General features: G+C 37.0%; 1 long non-coding RNA gene across 1 annotated transcript in view; it reads right to left on the bottom strand.

Moving 5' to 3' along the window:
* LOC105511155 overlaps positions 1 to 20251 on the bottom strand; it is a 265769-nt gene that overhangs the window by 99233 nt on the left and 146285 nt on the right. The window contains exon 2 of the long non-coding RNA XR_001001673.1: positions 12225 to 12340. This is a non-coding gene — a long non-coding RNA (uncharacterized LOC105511155). The remainder of the gene's footprint in view (positions 1 to 12224; positions 12341 to 20251) is intronic.

The raw sequence follows: 20251 nt of genomic DNA, 5'->3' as shown, positions 1-20251 counted from the left end.
CTCTTACTGAAGTGTATGATGCACAGGGCTGGTAACTTTGATGGTTATTGAGAAAGAGATCTGCCATGGTATTATGCTTCCCTGATTTAACTCAATTTTTCTTTATAACTGAGGGCATTTACCACTAAAACAATGGTGTTCTAAAGAGCTTAGATGTTTATGTATTGCCTGAAGTCAAGATTTTCCCTTTGGATATGACAATTACGTCCATCACAACCAATTGAGAAATGAATTATAGAAGCAAAATTGTTTCTAAATTAATGGTTGTTAAAAGTTTCCTAGGGAGTTGTCAGACAACTCTAAACATTTTTATGTTTCCTATCAATTTCCAAGATGTAAAAATGGCAAACTCAACTGCAAAGAAAGTAAAAGGAGCCATCATAAATAAATTAGATTTTCCCAACTAGACATGCAGCAAATTACTAAATTGCAGAAAAGAACGGAAAGCAAGACATGGTAATGTAGTAGCTATTATTTTACACAAGCACGAGTTTTGTGAATTCAGACAGCATGGATTAACGGGCAACATAGGTTCCCTAAAGTGACTGCATCTGGGATGTCCTTTCATCTAACATCATTATCCTCAGAACCACAGGTCCCATCACTAACCTGATGTGAGATAAATGTTTACATACTCGTCCCTCTACAGAAATCAAACAGATCACAACTGATCAAAATATACTCACTCACACACACACATGCGTACAACCTTGTTGATCTAGGCTTCTCTACTTTGCAATTGTAGAAGATTAAGTGTTCCTTTTCGTAAAGTAGCTAATGTTCAGAGTGGGTGGCAATTCAGTAATTCTCAACGGATATTAGAGAATGGAATTGTCCTCAAGCCATTGACAATCATTATGGTTGAATGCACTTGTACAAATTGTACCCAGGCCCATGTTTCAGATGTCACCTTGTCATGACTCATGCCACCCCAATGTCTAAGCATGTGCTGTTATTGTTGCTACAAATAACAATATATTTTTATATTTTGCTGTTATTGTTGCTACAAATAACAATATATTTTTATATTTTGCTGTTATTGTTGCTACAAATAACAATAATCCTATGGAGGAGGAACTGAAGGGGGGAATTGTGAATAGTAAGAGCCAGGTATTAACTAAAGAAAATAGATCAATCCATAGAGTGCAATTAAGATGTGGGAGTTAAGCAAAAGAAATAGAAAGGATGCAGTTTAATTAACATTTGATGCATGAGGCCTGGCGCAGTGGCTCATGCCTATAATCCCAACACTTTGGGAGGCCTAGGTGGGTGGATCACTTGAGGTCAGAAGTTCAAGACCAGCCTGACCAACATGGTGAACTCCTGTCTCTAATAAAAATACAAAAAAATCAGCTGGACTTGGTCACACGTGTGTGTAATCCCAGTTTCTCAGGAAGCTGAGGCACGAGAATCACTTGAACCCAGGAGGCGGAGGTTGTAGTGAGCCAAGATCATGCCACTACACTCCAGCCTGGGCAACAGAATGAGATTCCATCTCAAAAAAAAAAAAAAAAAAAAAAGAAGATTTGATGCATGCTGCTGGGACTGCAGTTTATGCACTCCTAGACTCACCAGTCAGAAGGGTCCTGAAGAGTCTGAAGATGAAGGCACAGAGCCTACAGCAGCCAGTGTGAGAAGGCATAAAGTTATAGTTATTATTAAATCCATGGAGGTATGTACAATTAATATTTTATGTTTGATAATTATACCCACAATTATTATCTATAATGAGTTAATGATTAGCAATAACAAGTTAAAGAATGATTTATGGTGATAAATAATACACAAATTGAAACAAAATTCTATAAGAATGACTGGGATACATAAAAATTTTTAAAGTGAGTACATTTCTGGATCTGTGCCCCAACCACAAACCATGATTAAGGGAGGATTCTGTGTACTTGGTGCTTAACATAGCACCTGACACATACTAGATACTCAGTAATCATTGGCTCAAATATATGCCAGCATGATGAGTACATGACCATTTGGATAGCTAATGAGAAATACAGTCACTTAACAGAGCTTGGAAACCCAACTGAGGTCCCATTTTCTGGAAAGTGGAAGCTGACAAAACCGGCAGTAAAAATGGAGAAGCTTCCTAAAGTTTTCCAATCTCCTATTGGCCCAACTCAGAATTCTCAAGTGAGAATAAAGGGTAAGGCTTTAGGGAACATTTGGCAATGTCACCACTGTGATGGGAAGAGGATGTTACTGGGTAGAGTAAGTAGAGGCTGGAGATGTTGCTAAACATTCCACAGTGCACAGGTGCCTACAACAGTCATTACCAAATCCAAAATGTCAATAGTGCCAAAGTTGGGAAATTCTGGCCTGAATAGGTTTCTCTGCTCATGTGATTTCTTTCCACCCTTGTTTTTCTGGCAAACTCCTATGTATCCTTCAAAGCCCAACTCAGCTGTTATCTCTCCCTCTAAAGCTTAGCCTTCCTCCTCCATATCTCAAGAGAGAATTACGCATATCTTTACCTGGAACTTATGTTCCCTAAGCAGACTTTACCTATTTCTATTATTATACTTATCACAAATCATTGTTCTTTGTCATTGTAGTTAGGTATTACTTCAGCTGAACTGAAATAATAAAGATTAGCTACTATGAATTAAGCATTTACTACTTGCAAGACATTTTGCTAAATGCTTTAATCTCTTTTAATGCATGCACAAGAAAACATGAGGTAGCTGTTATTTATCTCCATTTTACAAATGAGGAAAATGAAGTTTAGAGGGGTTAAGAAACAGATGTAAGGTAATAGTTTCCACAACTAGAAAGTAGCAGAACTAAGATCCAGGCCAGAGGTCAAACCAGCTGTAATGTCTGTCTGCCAAGTACAGTAGAAAGAACTATTTGATGGGAAATAACCATTTTCACACTTTTGAAACAGAGAAGTTGAAAAGAATCATGGCCATTATGTGGACCCCCCCATTGAGATGAGCAGGGGTATCAGAAATGGGCCTATATGTTGGGCTTGACAGCAGATACCCAAGGAAGGTCAATCAAACAGAGTATACAAATGGTATAGAAATATTTGGTCAAAATCCCAGCACACAGGAAGAGAGAAGTTAAAGTGATGTGGCCGTTCAATACATGGATGAAATGAAAGAATGATTAAATGCATGCTTGTGGTCAAGTGTTTTAGCATGTACTGAAAGCCCTGCAACAGGCCATCTGAGGGCTGAGGCTCAGTCTGAAGCACAGGGAGCTAGAATATCCAGGGTGGAGAAATCTGTTGACAGCCTGTAATTTAGAAACAGGAGAGGGTCTGGCAAAAGTAGTTTGGGACCCTGGATCAGGAGGAGGAAGCAGTGCCTAATTGTGTATGCCCAGGGATGGTGACCAGAGGGATGGGCAAGGATTGAAGCCTGGGACCAATTTTGAGTGTTATATTAGGGAGGGAGCATAACCAGAAATAACCTGGTTATTAAGCTGAAGCAGACTGAATTTAGGTGAGGCCAGGCAATGGGAACCGAGAGGAGAACTGAGCCCACAGGAGACTCAACCATGCAAGAAAGAAAGGGTAAAGCCTGGAGCACGATCTGGGCTGATGACCATTTTGCCTTTAAACTAGAAGTGGTGGTATCAGTCTTGGACATAAAGTCAAAGTCCTCAAACGTTTCAGAAGAAAAAAACAACTTACAGATAGATACAGATTATATTATAAACAGAAAAAATAATTACATAGCTGGAGACAGAAAAGTTGTAAGGTAGGTGCAAAAGTGACTGTGGTCTTTACCATTACTTTTAAATTGCAAAAACTGCAATTACTTTCGCACCAACTTAATAACTTTTCCATCTCCAGCTTTGTGATTATTTTTCTATGTATAATATAATCTGTATCTATCTATAAGTGGGAAATTGATAAATATGGCAAAATAACATTCCCTCAAATGTAATGGAAATTTTTTGTGCTATTGGGGCAACATTTTTCAAAATTTGAAATCACTTCCAAAAAAAGGGTAATTTTTCTATTTCCACCTTCCAGTGGTTTGACCAGGTTGATGGTATGGTAGCTCAAATTGATCCCACTGTCAGAAAAAAAAAATTGGCCATTAATCCACACAGCTTCCCTAATTCGCTCCCTGTCTGTCATCTCCCTAGGACCACACAGGCAACAGGCTCCCATTGCTATTATAATAACACAGGTTAGGTCCATTAAACTGAATAATGGACACTTTCATTAACCAGAAGGCTGCTGGTTACCCAGGAAAAAACAAAATCCTCCCGTGGTCTCCATCAAATAATCCCTTTGCTAATCTCCCAGTAGGAAATCTTCCTCAAATCTTTTTAAAAATTTCCTACTGAGAATTAGCTATGTGTGCTTGAAAATACAGAAGAGTGTACTCCAGTTCCATTCAATGTGACATTAAGGGGCACTTCTCAAGTTAAGAGCCTCTCTCTGCCCACGTGTTTGTAAGCACAAGCAAACAATCTGACCTCCTGCCACAGAGGACTGAATCTGCCTATTTTACACATGGCCTGGTAACTGAACTTGTATTATGACACTAGAGGCAGTTATGGATGCTCTTAAGTGATACATTTTTCTAATCTTTCATCCAATGCATTTCCAGCCAACTCTAAGTAGAAAAGAGGAAAAAGCTGATTATGCATATCCAGTAACTAGAATCATTTAAGCTAAATTAACAGGGTCTATAAATAACTTTGTTCTTCCTTAAAAAAAAAAAAAAAAAAAGAGAGAGAGAGATGGTGAGGTTAGCTAACAATCAGAGGAATGGCCTATTTTCCTCATCAAGTTGTCATAACCTGAGGAAATCTCAAATTAGTTTCAGGGAAAATGTAACAACCCAGTGCAGATGCTGTGTGCAGAATGGGGGCCTGTTAACCAGAATTCCCAGACAACCCATTTACCAGGACATTCATCGGCCCTTCTTCCCATAGCTACTAATATTGCATTATTCTGTTTCAATGTGATTTTCTAAATTTACCAGCAAATCAAATCTTAGGTTTGGCATGTTGACGTCCTTGATTTTTCTAATTTGAGTAATTTGTAAACCCTGAAATAAAGAGCATTTCTCTCGGAACTTTTTGAAGAATATATCAGATGTCCTTAGATGTGACACCATAGATCCTAGAAGGCCCTATTATTATTATTATTATTATTATTATTATTAACTTCTCACTTGAGAAGCAGCCCCATTATTTTATGTACTAACCAGAAGGGAAAACATTGCTTTATTAAACTATGACACAGTGTAGTCTCACCACTTTGAATTGTATTATATGCAAATTGGAAAGCTCTCTGTTAGGTATTTAGATACTTATTTTTATAATTTATTACCATTGTACACACAAGAAGCAGAACCATAAATGAAACACATTGGTTAATGCAGTAGTCCCCAACCTTTCTGGCATCAGGGATCAGTTTCATGGAAGACAATTTTTCCATACACTGGGAAGTGGGGGATATTTTTGAGATGATTCAAGGGCATTACCTTTACTGCACACTTTATTTCTATTGTTATTACATTGTAACATACAACGAAATAATTACACAACTCACCATAATGTAGAATCAGTGGGAACCCTGAACTTGTTTTTCCACAACTGTTAATAAACTATCCCACCTGGGGGTGATAGGAGATAGTCACAGATCATCAGGCAATTGATTCTCACAGGAGCACACAACCTAGATCCCTCACATGCACACTTCACAACAGGGTTTGCATTCCTATGAGAATTTAATGTTGTCACTGATCTAACAGGGGGCAGAGCTCAGGCGATAATATGAGCAATGGGGAACGGCTATAAATACAGATGAAACTTCGCTCACTGGCCCGCCATTCACCTGCTGCTGTGCAGCCTGGTTCCTAACAGGCTACAGATCAGTGCCAGTCCATTGTCCACAGGTTGGGAACCTCAGGTTAATGTATATTCCTAAAACTTCATGATCATAGTTTAACACTTTTGTGATTACTTTCGAACTCAGTATCATTAATGTCTATATTGTTGATACAATATTCCTTTTAAAACTTTACAAAAAGGACTAAAATCCTTTGGGGCTAAGCCTTGAGCAATCACCAAGAGCTAGAATAGCCCCCTTTCTCTGCAATCATTTGGTTCCTAGGAGCTAAAGGAGTGTCCCACTGTTTTCTCCAGGATTTTCTTCTGAACAGCTGTCAATCATTCTACAACTTTTTATGATGCTTTTGCTTTTTTCACAACTCAGGCAATGTCAGTTGTACCACACTGGCCTAGCCATCAGCAATTGCTCAATGGTATTTATTGTAAAATATAACCTAACACAGAGATGTTAAAATTTGCACCTTAGAATCCATCAAATATAGTATATCGTCATTGAACTATCTTAGTTGGAAATTTGTTTCCTGAATTGCGAAGTCTCACTCTTCTGGATTCTCACCTCAATTGAGAATTGAAACCCAGAGTTTTTCTATCCTGGCTTCTTGGCAGCTGTCTTGAGTTGTTTGGGAGATTTTTTCAGGAAGCTTCCACCCCTAAATTTGTTATCTAAAATTTGAAGAAGATATTCATTTGGTTAAGTCTCAAGCTACTTGTGGATAATTTACAGCTTGGAAGTAGTCTCATAAGATATGTTCCAGAGGTTGATGAAGTGTACAAGGGAAACGAAGTTTCACAGTGTGAGTGCATGGTCAGAGCAAGTCTAGATTGCAACCTCTCAGCCTCCCCACCCCCAGGAGATCGGGCATCCACATGAGATACTGCTATGTGGAGGTGAGGCAAACAGCAAATGCAACTCTAGGCACAGAAAGAGACATGGGGAGAAATTGGGTAGTACGTAAAACAGTCTGCTTCATGTATTCCTTCAACCAGTCAATCAATCAGACAGCAAATATTTATAGAACCTCTAATGAATGTCAGATGTGTAAACTTTGTGTGCTTCCTCCAAGTTTGACCCATATTTGTCTTGCATCAAAAACACAGACTGCTGCCCCAATACTCCATGGTAACTATTCTTTCTTACAAATCTTATGTTTTGATGCTTTAAGGATAGAAAGACTAAAATAGCCTATGATCAAATATTGTCCCCCATCCCTCACCTACATCAACAAAACATTTATTAGAACAAATTATTATACATACCAGAATGCACAGTATACCCGTGTTTATTCAGTCCTAGCTTTCAAGGTGTTTAAACCTGCAGTTTTCAGAATTTTAGTGTCATTGCAAGCTTTTAACCAAATTAAATTTGCATCATAATACATTTAGATCTTCCACTACAGGCAAACACAGCTTATATTAATAGGAATTAAGGTTATTCATCCAAACAACTGAAAATAGCCCCGGTTTAACTCTAAAAGACTTTGAGGGGTATCCTTTCATCTAGTTATTTCTTCTAGAAATGACCCAGCACTGAAAAATCAGGCACTTTGTTATTTTTCTTCAGCCAGCCCAGAAACTAGGTTACTGCTTGCCAAGCACCAAATGAGAAACACCCACTGATTTTTTTTTTTTTTTTGAAGGAATGCTTCTTGCTTCCCTTCAGTGTAGTTGTATAAATCATTGGTGCTGTGCTGGATATAGGCCACCTGTATGGCCTGCTGAACAAGTGATTAGACGCAGCACAGGGTGTGTTGGGTTTGCTGTGAAGTGAGCCCCTGCTCACTGTGCGAGCGAAGAAACTGTGATTTGTCTGTTCTGCTCTCCTGCACTCTGGCCACTTGTTGACTTGCTAAGGCCTGCATTCATGTCGTTTTATTGTTTTAGGCCCTGGTCAGACACCCCTGCTTGCTGCCTGCTTGGCTACCATGCATGGTTGACAATCAGGCCCTTCTCTGACCCCCGGTCATCTCTTTGAAGTCCTCTCCATGTAGCTTCTCGGAATCATTTTTGCCTTGAAGTCCTCTCTGTTTCATTTTGTTATATTGAAACAGTCTAAAGTAGTTAAATGAGTACTCAGTTTATTTGTGTTTGAAGCAATCATTAAAAGTTCTATCTGCACTTACAACTGGAAGTTTTAAAATATCCTATGGACAGTCATTGTTTTTAATTTAATTTTTGTTTTCAACTATTCTAGACCTAGAAACTGGAGGACAGGATCCTTGGTTGGTGGAGGAGGCTGACAGAGTAGGAATGTGGACAGTACTGCCCAGAGACTGCCAGTAGGTGGGCTCTTGGTGATCCACACACTCAGGATGCTTACCAACTTGGGAGAGACTGAGATGCCCACTTCTATTGACCTTAGAAAGCTAAGGTTGACCTCTCAGTGAGTTGACAGGATCCCATCAAGGTAGTTGATACAAGTAGTCAATTACTACAGTCATTTTTATGGCAAAGATAAAGACAGGATATATTTCCCAGGCTGTTTAAAAACTAAAATCAACAAAGGTGTGCTAACCTTTGACCAATATCCACATATACAAAGTAGTCTTGAGGTACATTAATTATGATCTCATCAATCTGGGGAATTGTTAAATAAGATTACAAAGTTTTTGACAAGCATTCTCACCTAGCAGTTTTTGCAGTAATCATCCTATTCATTTGATGCTAAAGAAATGGCCGGACAAAGGTACTTGGTACCACATCCTAAGGATTATTTGCCAACTGCTGGGTTCTGTGTGCAAAGGCTTATAATCAAGAAATTAAATTCCTTTGACAAAAGAGAAGATATAAAAATACTCCTAGAGTAAATACCCACACTGAGAGCTCATATCTAAATCCTGCAAGGCTGGCTGAGTTCTAATTTTATTCTCTTCTACTACCTTTAAAGTGGGGCAGGGGGCATTTATTATTTCAGTTTATGTGCAAACTGTAATTCCAATATGAAATCAAGTAAAGCCATTTAAAAATCAAAGTTAATGTTAACAAGATGATCTATTTCATCCCGCCTAATAGAAGCTAATGAATCATTGTGAATTTATTGTGGTAGAAAGACAGTGGATGCTGGCAATTATACTGATGAGCAGAAATCCTCACAAGTGGGCACTTTAACGCAATTATTTTCCATTTGGTTCTAAAAAAGCCTCTGAGTACAACTAAGCTTTGATTACCTGGCATCTGAAAATATACACTCTCAGAGGGGTATTTGCAATGATTATTTTAGTGGAAAGAAAGTAAACAGCTACTGTTTGTGAAAGCTCAGTTGTGAGCCTCTTTAAAGTTTAAAATATGAATTGTGCAAAAGATGAAGCTCTGGTTTAACGGACTAGCATATTATTACATTATGTTCCCAACTGGAAAGAATCAATAACTTACTGGGTACCTGAGTATTAGAGAGCTGATTGAAATACATTTTCTCAAGAACAAACCTCTTAAACTCGAAAGCCAATGTCATTTTTGCTAGCAGGCTATCCAGTCCCAAGCTGCCTTATCCCTCTACTTTTTCTTATTATTCCCATACTTTTTTTTTTCCTCTTGGCCCCAGGTTTATGAAGGGGTATATCAAAGAATGACAGCTGGTACAGAGCTTACCTTGTATAAACATTGGCTGCTTCAAGAGAGGCAAGTCAAAGGCCATCCAATTAATTTATTTTTCAAGTACAGAAATATTGGGGGTTCTTACAAAGGGGATTATCCCATTTCTGTCTAATTTAAGTTTATTGTTGCACATTGATGGGTGCTGACGAGTTGATGGGTGCAGCATACCAACATGGCACAAGTATACATAGGTAACAAACCTGCACGTTAGGCACATGTACCCTAAAACTTAAAGTATAATAATAATAATAATAAAAGGCCACATTCTTTTAAAAAGTGAGACATACGGACCAATGAGAGGTTAAAGGCTGCCAGAAAATAAGTGTACACATTGTAAACTCAGCTAATAACTCCAGGTCTGGAGATAATGGGCACAAACCCAGATGGACAACATCGACTTGCTCCCTTATCTTCGGCATAATTTTTCCCTAAATGGGAGAAATATTTTTAAGGGCCATTAATGTAATTCAGTGGCTGAAATGAAGACAAGTAAATGAGGGATGTCCTGGACTGTGGAACCAGAAGTTGGCAAAACAAAAATCATTTTTGTAACTTAGGTGGAGTTCCAACAAAACTGGGTGAGCTGTAACGTTCCTCTCACAAAAGGGGTCACTTGCTCAAGTTCCCACAACTAACAAACGGAGAATTTAAGCTAGCTGTTTAGTGTCTATCTGTGTTTTGTTCTCAACATGAAAATAACACAAATTCATTTTGGAGAAAGTACAAGGTAGAAAAAATATTCAAACTACTTAAATATCATATTCCAACGCCTAGAGAAATTATTAAAATGTTTGCATAACTTCTTACATTTTCTACATATTGCTTTCCATACTTGATATCATTTTGTGTTCTGCTTTAACATTTTAGCATAAGCATTGTCCATATATTTCACAACTCAATGTGAATATCATATTTCATGCCCACAATTATATCAAATATACGATTTCTTACTTTACCTAGGCAGTTCTTCATGGCTGAGTACTTAGAAAGTCTCGATTTTTTTTCACTAGTCTGAATTACCTTACAAAAACACGACAAATTGAATTTCTGGCCCTAAATATATGAGCATCTTCAAAACTCTTTACTCATCTTCCTGAATTACTTTCTCGAAAGGTTAAAACGTTGCACTTTTCCGCTGTCTCTGGAGCACCCACTTCATGACACTTGCCAACATTGTGTATTCCCTTTTAAAACAGCTTTTTATATTTAATTAATATAATTAAAATCTTATTTTTGTCTGCAAGCTTTGGTCATGTAATAAGCCAAATACATTTCCAATGGTTATGATTTATTTGTATTATCTCTTTGGTGAAGTAAGCATGCATGATCTTTGCCCATTTATTTATTAGAGTCTCAAGGTTTTTCTCTTTGAGTTTTAAGACCATGTCTGTTATGTTTGGTGCAGGAACTCTGGCATTGCGTGTGGCAAAATAAAAATTAATTACTTCTCTATAAATTAATATTAAGCATTTTAATATTTGTTGTAATTATTTTTCTTTGCCGTCTTTTAGATTAATGCACATAGTTTAAACCCTTGAAATTTGTTGAATCTCTCTCCTTTCTTTAGCAAATTCTTCCATTTGGTTGAAGTATAGAAGGTCTTACCTAACATATAACTCAGATAAACAAACACTTAAAGCTTCCTTCTAGGCATTTCATGGCTTAATATTTATAAGTTCATAATGATCTGGAATTTATTTTAAAATGGGATATAGTTATAGGCAACATGTTTATTTAAAAATGACCTAAACCCACTTATTAAATAACCTTTCTCTTCCCCAAAGATTTTTTAGTAATTCACTTTTATATATTTATTTTATATATGTATTAAAATGCCCTTTTGGTATTTTTCTGTTTCTTTGAGCTTTCTGAAGATGCCTGTGTTTGTATCATATTGAATAATATAACTTTATACTATTTTAATATCTTGCAGCAATAATTTGCCTCCTTGACTTTTTATATTGAATCATGATATATTTTTGTCTATGTATTTTCCACATAATTCCATTTATATTCTCATCTATGTATTTTATATATAATTTTCAAAATACATTTTAAAAATAAAGATTTTAAATTTGATTAGAGGAATTTATACACACATTTAAAAAAAAAAAAAAGATGAGAACATGGGAAACGGGAGAACCCTAATGAAATGCAATCCTCTCTCAATTCACCTTCTCACTCCTATTCTCTGTTCAAAACTCTAAATAATATGCTTATGCTAATATATTTTAAAATGTATCCATTTCAAACATTATCTGCTTCAACTAAACAAGACAGGATTCAACTATACAGCACTAAAAATCCCTCCTTGATTCCTTCTACTGGAGTTAAATCACTATTACAATATATATCTGTTACCTTTGTAACTTTAAATCGCATATTTTAATATTTATTTTTTGTTCAAACCTAGCGATTTTTTCTGGATTTCTAGCTTTACAGTACATAGTTTAGAGTTCCTATCTATTTTATCACCTCTCTTCCCTCTCTCTACCACTTGATTTTTTTTGACCTGAACACTTACATTATATTGTATAGTTTGACACCATTTATGTTCTTGTTCTGCAGTCACAGTTGTATAAACCTTCACTAACTTACACTATGATTCCGGAAGACTCAGCAACTACAACCGTTCCAGTAGTTCTTCCCATTCACCGAATAAAAAGACAAATGGAAAGTTTTACCTTAAAGCTTTAAGCAATATAGTGTCTCCTCTCTCACTAGAGAATGTGGCCCCAACAAGAGCTTCTCCTGTGTACCCTGTATTTACGGAGTCCTGGTGGACTGCTGACTCTTACCTGTAAATTCTAAAGAGGAAGAAATGAGGTGCTGGGCACTTTGATAGAGGAGCAAATTTGAGTTGGCTGTGCTGGGATTGGTCAGCATTTTCAGTTTGTTGGGATGTGAGTACATCCTGCAGAAAAGAAGAAAAAAAAAGATAGAGAAGGAATCAGGTATTGTTTAATGAAAAGGGGTTAAGAAAGCATCAAGCAACTAACAGAAATAGAGATGCATTTGTCATCTCTAGAGATTTCAACTGAGGGATCCCCAGTGATGGGAGTCTCTGAAGAACCCGTGTAAAAGTCTCCCACAAGAAAAAAAAGTGAGCTTTCATCACCTGCTAGTCTAGAAAGCATAGGAGCTAGTTCATAACCACACCAGACGGAACTTTCCTGCCCCTTTCCTCTTCTCTCTCCCCTGTTCTGATCTTTGAGAATTAGAAAACAGTTATCAAGATAGGGGAGAAGAGAAAAAAGAGAAGCTTTAACATTAAAGCAAAATTGAAATTTTGAATATTATATGAGATTGGACCTTGAAATACTGAGTCCATGTCTTACGAGTTACAATGACAGAAAAACTCTATTCCATAAGAGTGATCACAAACTGCCACACTTTTCATCCAGGAAGGGAAATAACTCTAAAGAGTAATTTCAATGGAAAGAGAAAGAGGGGAAAGATTGCTTCATGATCACTTGCTATCAGCTGTGCTTGTTTGAAGCAATGTCTGTATAAAGTTAAAGACAGGAATGGGAGAGTAAAGGCCGTCTCAAGTCAATTTCAGCCAATTCAAGAAAATAACATTTCAGCCAATTTCAACCAATTCGAGCCTGAGGACTCTATGTTTCTCATTTTGAAATTTATCATATCTTAGTATCTGCATTATTTCAAGAGTGTATGTAGGACCCTATATAAGAAATAAATGTAATTTTAAAAGGTTGTATGTAAATACATTTTAAGTAAATAGTAATGTCTTCCTCTAGTTTCATTAAACTTACTTTAGCTTCATTTCTAATATTTTTCAGAAGACCAAGGATTCCAAGTTTCTATATCCTTTGAACAAATGCTGGTTCATATAAAAGCCATTACTGAAAATTTACCAGAGAAGCAAATAATATGGCAATTCATTGTGTTTTTATTTTGGCCCAAATATTTAGTTCTATATATTCTTTCACAATCTTTTATAATGGAATTCTATATATGAACTTTTTAAATCCACATATAATTATTCATGACCACTATTTCTCTCAATCAATAGTGTCTACAGGAAAGTATATTATATGGTGTGCCCCAGACTTGTTAAGTATTGCTAGTGAATATATGACCATTTGTTGGCTGGAAACACAAGCAGTCACCTTGGCAGTAAAATGACAATCAAAAATATCATTTTCCTTTTACGTTTCTATAGTTAATAGACTCATTATCCTCTGGCCTCTGATCATCTCTTTCTAGCCTACTCTTAACAGTTTGCTAATTACTTTCTGTTTCTCAAAAGGGATCTAAGACACCTTAAAATAAAATTCAGATATATAACAAAGTTCTGGAAAAAATAACATATCAAAGATATAAGAAGAGCAAAAGAAAGCAAAAATGCTAAGAATGAGGTTTGATATAATTATTGTGATTGCCTATTCAATTTTGCTCTACATTTCCTCAGAGGCAAGAAAATGAGTATGTTGAATATTTCAAGTTATTTGTTTGAAGAAAGCAAACCAATTTTAAGAGAGAAAAAGAAATAGATACAGAAAGCCAGAAAGAGAGCTAGAGAGAAAAATGGGCACATACACTTCCCCCTTGGTTATAAATTCAAAATAGATTTATCAAATGACACTGTATACACAGAATAATGGACAGTTTGTCTTTGACCAAAATTATCTCCCAGATACAAACACAACAAAATATACAACATTTAAATTTAATTCCGTGAAGGTGATTGTTCAGAAGATAACTTAGTGTAAAACAACTATGTAACTTTCTAGTGGGCTTTCCAACTCAAGGTAGAGGTGATTACCTGGAGAACTGAGTGGATACCATGTTTCACAGACTGTTTTACCTACAGGGCACTGCTCTCAGTAGGGTTTTAAGCAGAAGTCGGTTAGCACACAGTTTGAAGTCAAGTGCTTTAGCAAGAGTCTAGGGGAGCAGCATTAGTTGTTTCAGCAGAGCCATATGTTCAATACCACATTGGTAAGTGGCGATGCTAATGCAGACAGTCTAAAGCCCATTTCAATTCATCGTATTCATAAATTGAAGGCCTGCAATCTCCTATGTGTCTCCAAAAATATATTGATTTCCTTCTAAGCTTTAAGTCAATAAAGGTGCATTAGTCTGACAAGAAGGACATATGTTTCCAACACTGTCCTGTGAAAAAGCTCATAACTTCAAGTCCCCATGATAAAAAGTCTTTTTTCCAGAAGCAAGTTCATTTCTATTCAAACTTTAGAAGCATAAACATAAATTAGAAATATTTTGGGGGCGTGTTGTACTTTCTCTAAGTTTAAAAAAGGAATAAAAGCTCTTTGCTATTTCACTACTTCAAAGCTTTTAAGTCAAACCCCCAATGCAACCTGCTTTATTAAAAAAAAAAAAAAAGTTCATTTGTTTTAAAGCATTGTGGTCATGCTAATGTATTTTCAAAATCAATTAAACCTTATCTAAACATCTCAAGAGGGAGGAAGCTTTACTCTATTTTCATCTAAACCACAGACACAAAGCCCTTAGTAAATGCATTTTCATGCTGTGCTGGGAATATGTTACATCCAAGTAAACTGCTTAAATGTCATCCAGCAAAGTGCAAATCCAGCTTATAGTCTGGAGGAATGAATGTTTGAAAGTCTAATACATTCAGATTAAGGGTGGGCTGTAGTTATATACAATGATGTTATTATGCCAAGAAAGGATACTAGCCAGACAAACTTACAGAATAACTTGGAAACCTTAACTGTAAAGTTTCTTGGCTAGAGATGAAACATGTGACCTGTTAGGACTCTCTTTACCTAAAAAAGAATTAATCAAAGTCCAGGAAAGTATTTTATGTTATACTCTGAAAAGAGGTCATAATCATGCTTAGACAGCTGAATAAGAAGCAGATAAAACCAAATTGTGTGCAAACTTTATCTGATACACACCCAGCTGTCCAAATAGTCTCAGTAGGGACAGGAAAGTAAAAACACAAGCTCACCCAGTAGGTCATCCGAACATAGTGATGACAATTGGCTTAATTAAATCTTTTAAGCATTTTATTCTACTAAAGTCAAAATCTCCCCATTAGCAAAAAGTCATTTCCTCACAGCACATTTACTTTCTGACCATCTTCGACCTGACTGAAATATCTGAGTCATCTTTTGCAAGTCCTTCTCTCATCAAATGAATTCCCAAGCAACAGCAGCATCCCTATTGTATATAGTGCACTGTAATATAAAATAAGGAAGAAAAAAATAGTTACAAGACAGATTTATGCACCAAATAACAATCTGGGTGAACAATTGAGAACATCAGGAATGCCAGCATAAGCATGTGGAAAAAATAATGACTAAAATAAAATATACAAAAAAAAGTTGTTATAATGTAGAATTATAGATAATTTTCTTTATTTCCCAAAACAATGAAAACTTATTCATTTTGTATAAAAGAGGATATTTTAAAGATTGTCTTACAATATAGTTGGAAGAATAAAAACAAAAATACACAAAATGAGAAAAGAAAGAAACACACAATAGCATATCAACATGTGAGAATGAATGTAATATAAAGTCCATGCAACACTATTAAGTAAGAAATCACCAAGGGCTGTAGTTTGTTCACCGTGGCTTACTGAAGGAAGTGATTTTCTGGGCTATGGAAAACAAAGTTGTCCTGCAAAAGATCATGGTAAATTGATGAGGATACCGGAAAAGCTGGAGCAGATGTAATATGAGTCTGTAAGAATGCTGAGGCTGCAAGAAATAAGACAATTTCCTATACATTGCAAAAGTATATACCAAAAAAATGCATTTTTTTCAAAAGCGTTGTAAAGTAGCAGGAAAAGCTCTGTGCTAGAAACTAAATGACCTGGATTTTGTGCTAGTCCTGTCACTATTGTGACTTTGAGTGTTTCACATAAATTCTCAGAGTCTTAATTTTCTCATCTGAAAAATGACAATAATTACACATAGCCTCCCACCTTCCTTTGTTATTGTAAAGGTCAAACAATATGATTTTTCTGAATATGAAAATGTAAACTGCTACTTGTGTGAAAAGGATTTATATGAGGAACATGTTAATTGCAACTGTCAAAATGTCCACATGACCCAGTCCTCAGTTTTAGATGCTTCATACACTCTCCTGATTTAGCCTCATTCATACTTATGGCTTCAACCAGCACCTAAATCCTGATGGCTTTCAAATCAATATTTCTAACTCAGGTCTAACTACTTACTAGATATTTCCATAAAATGATCAAAACGTACTTACAATCAACATGTCCAAAAATGAACTTACTCTCCTCTCTCTGTAATCTGCTCCATACCTGGTATAATCTATCTAAGTGAAATGCAAGGTCAGCATGACTCCATTCCTGTGTCAAGTCCCACAGCAGCAGAGCCTGAGATGAATATTCATGTGCAGTGACAGAGCAAGAAAGTACTCCCAGGAGAAATCTCTGATGGAGGAAGGGAAAGAGGAATGGGAAAACGAAGAAGCTGAGTGACAGTGTGATCTCAGCAAAATTCCAGCCTCAGCTTTATCACACAGAGGAACTCTGGAATGTACATTACCTCCCTTGGCTCATGCCACCCCAGAAAGAGGACCCTGGGCTTTCATACTCCTGTGCATACCATTCCTGGCAAAAACCACCTCAGGGTGGAGGGTGGGGGGAACTGATATGGTTTGGCTGTGTTCCCACTCAAATCTCACCTTGAATCATAGCTCCCATAATCCCCATGTGTTGTGGGAGGGACCCTGTGGGAAATAATTGAATCATGGGGGCAGTTACCCCCATAGTTCTCATGGTAGTGAATAAGTCTCACGAGATCTGATGGTTTTATAAGGGGTTTCCCTTTTTGCTTGGCTCTAAATCTTTCTCGTCTTCTGCCATGTAAGACGTGCCTTTCACCTTCTGCCATGATTGTGAGGCCTCCCCAGTCACGTGGAACTGTCAGTTCATTAAACCTCTTTTTTAAAAAACAAATTACCTAGTCTTAGGTATGTCTTTATCAGCAGCATGAGAACAGAATAATACAGGAGTGCAAACTTCCAGGTACTTTCCAGGTCACTTTCCTCTGACCACATGAGGAAAGTGGTTCCAAGAGCTGTCAAACATCTTCCAGTGAGGCAAAAGAACATGGAAGAAGCTGGAGAGGCCCCTTCCCCCACCCCAGTACACACACACACACGTACACACACACACACACACACAGATCTGGGGAGATCAGAGTATACTAGCCCCTGAATATCCAACCCAGATACCTATGAGGCATCCTGGAGTCATAGCTCTCATTCATCCCGTGCATTGTACCATACTGGTCACGAAGCCCTATAGAGTCTGTTGCTAAGTCCTATATAGATGCAGGATCTCTCTCAACTTGACTCTGAACAGTCCTTTGCTACACTTTGAACCCCTCATTGCTTCTAACTTGAACTTCTGGAAAAGCTTGCTACCTTATCACTAAGCCTCCTCTCAAAGCCTCCAAAAGACAGACAAACTAATATTTCACAATCAATCATTAAATAAATTTAATTTGTCACTTCCTTATCTAAAATATTTAAGTATCTCCCCATAATTTTAAAGATGAAACCAAAACTCCTTAGCTTTGTACAGCCAGCCACTCATGTTTTAGCCTCTAACCATCTCTCCAGCTTAACCATTCTCAAACTGTTTGGTCTCCAGATTACTTACACCCTAACAGTTTACTGAGAACTCCAAAGAGCCTTGGATTATGTGGTTTTAGCGTAACTTTTAATACTGAGTATATTAAAACTTAAAACAGAATAATATTAAAATATACCTACTAATTAATGTTATATTACATATTAATATAAATAATATATTTTATGAAACACATCTATATTTTCCAAGACAAAACAATAATGAGAAGAATGACATCATTTTACATTTTTTTCCTAATTTCTTTAAGGACTGCCTTAATAGAAAGCAAACAGTGTTAACATAGATTCATTTCCTTTCAAGAATCATACTGAACATATTGTCTTAGAATAAGGATTTTTTCTTAAAACTACAGTGAACATCATTGCTTGCAAATAAGTGTATATATTTGTGTGTGTATGTGTGTGTGTATATAATCTACCATAATGCCTACAGAGTATTCCTTTGTATAAACCTACAATGGCTTATTTAATAATGTTTTTGGACTTCTCAGCTTTTTCTAATGTTATACTATTAAAAACAAGTACACAAATAGAAAATAATTTACACATGCATTTTCCTACTTCTATCCATTTCTGTGATTAAGACGAATTTTTAAGAATCTCATTTCTGCTTAATCAAGAAATATGCATATTATTAAACTTGTCACAATGCTAAATTGCCAACCAGAAATATTAGATCACCTATGTTTGCCTCCACAACAATGCTTATTTTTCTACCTCATTACTAATATTAGGCATCAAAAGTCCTCTTATTCTTTGCCAATTTGGTAGATTAAAACATAGCATCTTATTAAGTGTGACTCTATCAGCAAAAATATAGGCATATACATAATTTCCCCAAATTATGCTTTTTCCTTGTAATTTTTCATGCAATGCTTTTGCTAAATAGTTTTATTTGCTTTTTTGTTTCTTTACCAACAAAATGTCTTCTCTCTCTCTCTCTGTCTTTCTCTGTCTCTCTCCTCTTTCTTTCTCTCATTTATGGGTTTTGCCTTTGGAGTCAGGCTTAGAAATGGCCGGGCATAGTGGCTCACACCCATGATTCCAACACTTTGGGAGGCCGAGGCAGGAAGATCACTTGAGGTCAGGAGTTCGAGACCAGCCTGGCCAACATGGTAAAATTCATCTCTACTAAAAATGCAAAAAAATTAGCTGGATGTGGTGGCACACACCTGTAATCCCAGCTACACAGGAGGCTGAGGCAGGAGAATCAGTTGAACACTGGAGGCAGAAGTTGTGGTGAGCCAAGATCACACCACTACACTCAAGACTGGGTGAAAAAGCGAGACTCCAGCTAGGAAAAAAGAAAAAAAAAGGCTGAGAAGGAATTATCTAACTTTAGAAATGATCAATCTGTCATCAAGGGAGTTGTTTAAGGATATGCTGGATGATTTTCTGCTGTTATTTTGTTGAAGAAGTCTCTATTTGACCTCTAAAATTGAATAGTTATATAAATAAAAATTTAAAGTAATTTATGAATTAATTAAGAGCAGAAACAAACAGAGGAATCAAAAACAGAAATGAGGGAGGGGCTTGAAGATGGCTGATGAGATGCACCTGGCATTCCTCCTCCACAGAGAAGAACCAAAATATTAAGTAGATAATTACACTTTAAATAGATCAACTATGAGGGAATACTGGAACTCAATAGAGAAGTGACAGGAACAACTAAGGCAACATAGAAAAGAGAAGCAAGGCAGCCTGCTTGGCTAGAATTAGCTGGGGAGAGCTCTCCCATGCAGGGAAACAGTAAATGAAAGATCCTCAGTGACACATATTCCCACAGTAGGCTCCTCCTGTACCAGTCATGGGAGGGCCTTTCCATCCTTGCAGGCCCTGAGACTAACATAGAGATCTACCTGCAGACAGGTGCAATGGCATTACTCCAGACAGTGAGCTCATGCTGGGTTTCACACACACCCTGAATCCCAAGCACCTACGACATGGCATTATTTTGAGAGTCCAGCTTCCACCAGACTGCATCCTTCCCTGGGGCCCCAAAGCCCCTTCATCTGCACATTCCTAGAGCCCCATTGACATATCCTGCATATAGTCACCACCATAGCTGGCTGTCACTGCCAGGGCTGAAATAAAAGCCATTGGCAATAACACTGATGCCCCCAGCAGCAAAGCTGCTGAGCATTTTCATGTGCCTGGGGACAGACTCCCCCACCTCCAGCTG

Source organism: Colobus angolensis, unplaced genomic scaffold, assembly GCF_000951035.1.
Source record: "Colobus angolensis palliatus isolate OR3802 unplaced genomic scaffold, Cang.pa_1.0 Scaffold2, whole genome shotgun sequence".
NCBI classification, from domain to species: Eukaryota; Metazoa; Chordata; class Mammalia; order Primates; family Cercopithecidae; genus Colobus; species Colobus angolensis.
This window is presented reverse-complemented; position numbering and strand designations above follow the sequence as displayed.